We start from the raw sequence: 6,782 nt of genomic DNA, 5'->3' as shown, positions 1-6,782 counted from the left end.
AGAGAGAGAGAGAGAGAGAGAGAGAGAGAGAGAGAGAGAGAGAGAGAGAGAGAGAGAGAGGAGGGGGGGAGGGGAGTAGTGTGGAAGAGAACGCATATGTCTATAATGCTTTGCCACCCATCAAGGGATGTGCCCGCGCCTCTTGGATTTGGCTTTAGCCCCATAGGTAGTAAAACTGGAGTCTGTAATCAATTTTTTTAAATACAAGAAGATCTCAAAGAAAATTGCTTTTGCCCGATGCGCAGCCCCGCTGTGGCTCTGCTCACCCCATCATCATCAAGCAGGCGTCGCCCCTCTACTACTCCTTTGTCGTGCATCGTTAGTTGTAGCTCAGATCATCATCGCGAGAGATTCCTCACTGACACATCACGACATGCACGTCATGCAAACAACTAACAGTTGTTGTGCGGCTGGCCCTTCTAATTTGTCGACATTTTGAGTAAAATAACACATATTAAGTAGATACGATACCAACAAGTGATTATGATACGCACTCGAGTAATGCTATATCCACGGAAAGGTCTTTACGGCCGGGTTGAGAACGAGTAAGCCATCCATCCCGGCCCTTCCTTCCAATTCCTCGACATTTTGAGTAGAATAACACATCTCAAGTAGTTATGATACCAACAAGTGATCATGGTACGCACTCGAGTAATGCTACATCCACGAAAAGGTTTTTACGGGTTGGATTTATGGGATGAGTTGGTTGGCTCACGATAAAAATTCGGAGGCACACCGTGAAAATAGGTGGGAGAGGGAGGGGGTAGTGTGGAAGAGGACACATACATTCGTAATGTTGTCCATAAGCCCCCTCCCCCTTTGGTTTGGCATTTTTGCACGGATCTAGTGTTCTCCCTTCTTGCCACCCATCGAGGGATGGGCCCGGGGCCTAGGGATCCATAGGTAGTAACCGGAGTCCGTGTTTTAATTTTTGTAAATACAAGAAGATCACAAAACAATATTGCTTTTGCCTCATGCGCAACCCCGGCCCGTTGTGGCTCTGCTCACTGCATCATCGTCAAGCGGGTGTCGCCCCTCAGCTCCTTCGTCGTGCATCGTCAATTGTAGCTCAAATCGTCATCGTTAGAGATTCCTCACCGACGCCTCACAACACACACTTGAGGCAAACAACTAAGGATTGTTGTGTTCCTGGATTCTGATATGGCTGTGACTAAAGAGCTGAATTTGCTAGTAAAAAAATGGAGTAAGCGAGAATGTATTTTTTGCCCCAGGTGCGTGCTTGCACCCTTAGTTTAGAAGTCAAAAAATTACATTTGAAAGCTAAAAAATTACGTCGCTCACATAGAGTAGTATACTATAGACATGCAATTTTGCATGAAAAATAGTATACCAGTTCATGTTACTCATATAAGAAGACAAAGAAAATAGTGGCCGGAACGACACCTTTTGTCCACCGAATATATATTATCTGGTCACGTGGCACAAAAATCCATATTTTGCACCTTACTTGTATTAAAGTGTACATGTACAATTATTAGTCACGTAACCCTAAACAAAATATTAGTCAAAATATATTTTGCTTTCCCCACACACAAAAAAAGAATTTGTTTTAAGTTTTTAGCCAGGCGTATGGGCTCCCGAGTACCATTTTTTAGGGGACTTTACCTTGTGTCCTTGCGTAACAACGGGACGACCGCGGCCGGCCACGGAGACACAAAGGCCCACCGTGGGACGAAAGAGGAAAGTTTACCCTGTGAGCCACCTCACGTCAGCCCCTAGCCTACCTAGGCACCCTTCGGCCTTCACCTTTGGCTTTGTGGCGTATACATACCCGTCCCTTCACAGTGCACACTTGGCTGCAATTGTATACCAATTTCCTTGTAGTACCTCCAAATAAACCTGGAGCGTTTGGTTGGATACTCCGTATCTTGTAGACACATGCCTGAGTTCATCCCTCATCCTACTGCATGTATGGTCCTATCCAGCAGAGTAGCTAGCTAGCTAGCCTCACGCTCACGGAGCAGGCCACCAGCTAGTAGCGACCACAGGAGCACACGCGCGCGTGGCCCTTATGTACGTACGTGCGTGTCTGTCTGTCTGATACCGCGTCGCGTATAGGCGCGGCGGCATGGCCGCACGGAGGCGTTGGCATGGTCACCACGCTCTCAGGTCGCAGCCGTGCATCCCGTCGCTGCCACAGCGCCCCCATGCCATTAATAAACACGCTGTATGCTGTATTCCAGACTTTGATAACAAGTATACTTACTAGTACTATAATAATAATAATAATAATAATAATAATAATAATAATAATAATAATAATAATAATAATACGACGTACGTGCTGGACCGATGATCATGGGTGCAGTGAGGTGCAGAGTGACAGAAGGTGGATCAAAAGCGTCCCGTCGAAATGACGCAACATGGGTCTGCTCCCGTGCCTGCATCCGGTCCCGCTCGGGTCCCCCGGCCCGACCCGGCCGGCCTCTTCCTTCCATCGGTAGGTGGAGATCGCCCTCCGGCTAGTATCTATATGCTTTGCTTTGGCCCGTTCATTATCGTGTACTGTACCGTATGTAAATTTTCATGCCAGAGAAATACGTTACACAGGAGTACGTAGAAAGTGAGAGGTCGAGGCTGGCCGTACGCACGCAATCAATGCCACATATACGCGACGGGACGACGAAATCCAAGCGAGGCGACTGCAACGGCGGTTGAAAAGGGCCAAAGTGGCACGGCGGAACGGGACGTTTCACTGAATAAATCCATCTCACGGTACGGTTCACGAACGTGGTGTCTCGCTCACCAGTTCGCCGTGGTGGCCAATTTGGACTTGTCATCGGTCGCCCCATTAATCCGGCCCCCTCACGCCCGAGTCGTCCGCGTCACTGAAATCTGGAGATGGCCAGGCGCAGATTAATTCAGTCAGTGGAACCAAAGGAAAAGCAAAATTTCAATACTCCGTCAGGGACAGTGCGTGCGTGTGTGCGCATCCTCTCGTCGCCCCCGTGCTACAGTGGATTAGATCCACGATGTAGACAGGGAAAAGGTGCCAATCATCTATCCAAGTTTTTTTAGGGAAATCATCTGTCTAAGTTTGGTTTTTAGGAAACCATGTCTGATTTTTTTTGTAAACACACTCGTACTCACACATATAAATTCACTCATATGAACACACACGCGTACCCTATCCCTATTAGCACTTTCGGTAGACAGAGACGGTACATCACCTTGAGATTGACGACAGACGACTTCGTAATCGACGAGAACATCTTCTTTTACTAAACGCACATCGTCAAAAGGCCTAAAATGAATCAAAAAAAAAATGAGCATCAATGTCAAGTTTAGAACTCAAATTCTGATTGGCTGCGATACCATTAAACTGTCAAACCAACCTAAGCTTAATTACAAGGATGTGGCGAGTGCATATGGCCTTGGATATTTTTTGCTCTACATAGTTTTTTGGAGAATTTTTAGGGTAGGCTGGTATCTTTTTTTTGCAAAAATGGTGAGATCTATTATAAAAGTTTATCGGAAGTACAAAGCATCTCAAATCTAATACAAGTTACATCAAGATTTCAATACCACCCAACAACTACTACTACTGCCAGAATGAGATGTTGACGTGCTGATACGTCAATTTTGCATCATGCTTTTATATTGTTATTTAATGCATTATGGGCTGTTATTACACATTATATCACAATACTTATGTCTATTCTCTCTTATTTTACAAGGTTTACATAAAAGATGGAGAATGCCGCCAGCTGGAATTCTGGACTGGAAAAGGAGCAAATATTAAAGACTTATTATGCACAACTCCAAAAGTCCTAAAACTTCACGGAGATTATTTTTTGAATATATAAAAAATATTGGGCGAAGAAAGAACCAGAGAGGGGCCACCAGCTAGCCACAAGGGTGGAGGGCGCGCCCTACCCCCTGGGCACGCCCCTGACCTTGTGGGCCCCCTGGCAGGCCTCCGGTGCCCATCTTTGGCTATATGGTGCCTTTTACCCTGGAAAAAAATTAGGAGGAAGCTTTCGGGACGAAGCGCTGCCGTCTCGAGGCGGAACTTGGGCAGAACCAATCTAGGGCTTCGGCGGAGCTGTTCTGCCGGGGAAACATCCCTCCGGGAGGGGAAAATCATCGCCATCGTCATCATCATCGATCCTCTCATCGAGAGGGGGTCAATCTTCATCAACATCTTCACCAACATCATCTCCTCTCAAACCCTAGTTCATCTCTTGTATTCGATCTTGATCCCAAAACCTCAGATTGGTACCTGTGGGTTGCTAGTAGTGTTGATTACTCCTTGTAGTTGATGCTAGTTGGTTTATCCGGTGGAAGATTATATTTTCAGATCCTTAATTATAATTAATACTCCTCTGATTATGATTATGAATATGCTTTGTGAGTAGTTATGTTTGTTCTTGAGGACATGGGAGAAGTCTTGTTATAAGTAATCATGTGAATTTGGTATTCATTTGATATTTTGATGAGAAGTATGTTGTCTCTCCTCTAGTGGTGTTATGTGAACATCGACTACATGACACTTCACCATTATTTGGGCCTAGGGGAAGGCATTGGGAAGTAATAAGTAGATGATGGGTTGCTAGAGTGACTGAAGCTTAAACCCTAGTTTATGGGTTCTTTCGTAAGGGGCTGATTTGGATCCATATGTTTCATGCTATGGTTAGGTTTACCTTAATTGTTCTTTCGTAGTTGCGGGTGCTTGCGAGAGGGGTTAATCATAAGTGGGAGGTTTGTCCAAGGAAGGGCAGCACCCAAGCACCGGTCCACCCATATATCAAATTATCAAAGTAACGAACGCGAATCATATAAGCATGATGAAAGCTAGCTTGACAGTAATTCCCATGTGTTCTCGGGAGCGCTTTGCTTTATATAAGAGTTTGTCCAGGCCTGTCCTTTGCTACAAAAAAGATTGGGCCACCTTGCTGCACTTTGTTTATTTTATTTGCTTGTTACTGTTATGATTTATCTTATCACAAAACTATATGTTACCAATAATTTCAGTGCTTGCAGAGAATACCTTGCTAAACACCACTTGTCATTTTCTTCTGCTCCTCGTTGGGTTTGACACTCTTACTTATCGAAAGGACCATGATAGATCCCCTATACTTGTGGGTCATCACGTGCCGTTGTCGCCACTCCTCAATCGAAGCCGGCTTGACCTTGTCGATGACAACCGGACAGTCTTCGTGCACATGCCCCTAAGGACCAGCGTCGTGGATCCATAGTCATCGCCGTTGAACCCTTACATAGATCTGATGCACCTAACACCAAATCGCACCACATGACGAGAAACTCTAACCTCACCGCCCCAAGGAGACAGTGGGAATCTATGCCGGAGCTCCGAGGACTACGTCCATATGGACAAACTTGAGGAGGATCGAATCCTGGAAGACAAACTCAAAGAAGAAGCGCCGTCATCTACCCTAGTGCTGGACCTGTGTGTACTAAAAAACCCTAACCTAAACTACTAACCGGAGGGAATGGTACGCCGGTATCCCTTAGGCACCGAAGTACCACTTAAATCAAATTGTTCATTTAGGACCCTCCCTTAAACAGCATAAAAAGGCTCTTCCCTAAAATGTTCCCTACACTAGCCACCACCCAAGGTCTCCTCCACGCCACCACCTCCGCCCCTTCCCCTCTCTCCCACCGGCGACCTCGTTGGTGGACAAAAAAGTGGAGACCCATCCCTTTGTGTTCTCCTTAGTTATTAGGTCCTTGTTTATATTAGGTTCTGTTTTCCTAGTGGTAACGACAAAGGCGGCGGCGATGGTTAGTTGGAATAAGGTCTCTCCAACATCTCCCTACCTCGACAATGTCCAATCTGACATTGACGAAGGGCTTGTGAGGATAGGTGCTACGAGACCTGTTGGCTCTTTTCATATTTTGTCAGTTGGTGTGTTAATCGAGGGAAGGAATTGCATGCATTTTCTTGCGATTATTCGAACTCTTTTCGATTTATTTTGTGGCATGGTTCAGTTTCTCCAGCCCTCTGGACTAGCGCTGAAGGATTGCAAGTCTAGTTGCATGGGTGATGCCCCAACCGATGTTCAGTTGGTGTTAACTAGATCTCATTTGTACAGGCGAGTGACAATTGCGATCTTCAAAGCCTAGTATGGTGGGGGTGTTTGCAGGTGTTCCTTTTCTTTATTGACGATTTAGTTTACTTGTTAAGCTCTAACGGGTGTCGTAAAATCAAAGGAAGACCACCAATTTGGCTTTAGTTGTAATTTAATATTTTTGCTGCTCATTTAGTGTCTATTGTCATTCCACTATACCCGCCGTTGTTATCCTTGGTAATTATGAGATATAAGACCTTTGGGTGTCTATTACCAAAAATAAAACATTAAATTAACAGGGTAATTTAGACCTTTTTTACTGTTGAATCACTAATGTATATACTTTTCTAAGTAAGAATTTATGAGATGAGTCGACATTGCTTTGACTGTGTATATTGTTTGTGTATTTTGGGCGGAAGCGACTAAAATAGAATTTAGTTATTTCGGAGCATTTCAACAAACACCTTGTGTGCAGGTAAGAAATCAAAACCATATTAGGAAATCCAGAAGCACCGACTTGCGTAAACTTAACCCCAAAAATATACTTATAAGTGCAACCTACTACAACATCAATACCCCAACATAAACATCAACAAATCAAAGAAGCATATGTGTGTCATGCTTCCAATGTGAACCCAATCAAATTGTACCAAACTTGAGCAATAGATACTAATAGCAAGCAAGAACTTAATCAAAAACAAATATAACAAGAGGAAACATCCACTCAAG

The sequence above is a fragment of the Triticum dicoccoides genome, chromosome 5A (genome assembly GCF_002162155.2).
Source record: "Triticum dicoccoides isolate Atlit2015 ecotype Zavitan chromosome 5A, WEW_v2.0, whole genome shotgun sequence".
NCBI classification, from domain to species: domain Eukaryota; kingdom Viridiplantae; phylum Streptophyta; class Magnoliopsida; order Poales; family Poaceae; genus Triticum; species Triticum dicoccoides.
The sequence above is the reverse complement of the archived record's forward strand: the minus strand, read 5'-3'. Positions refer to the sequence as shown.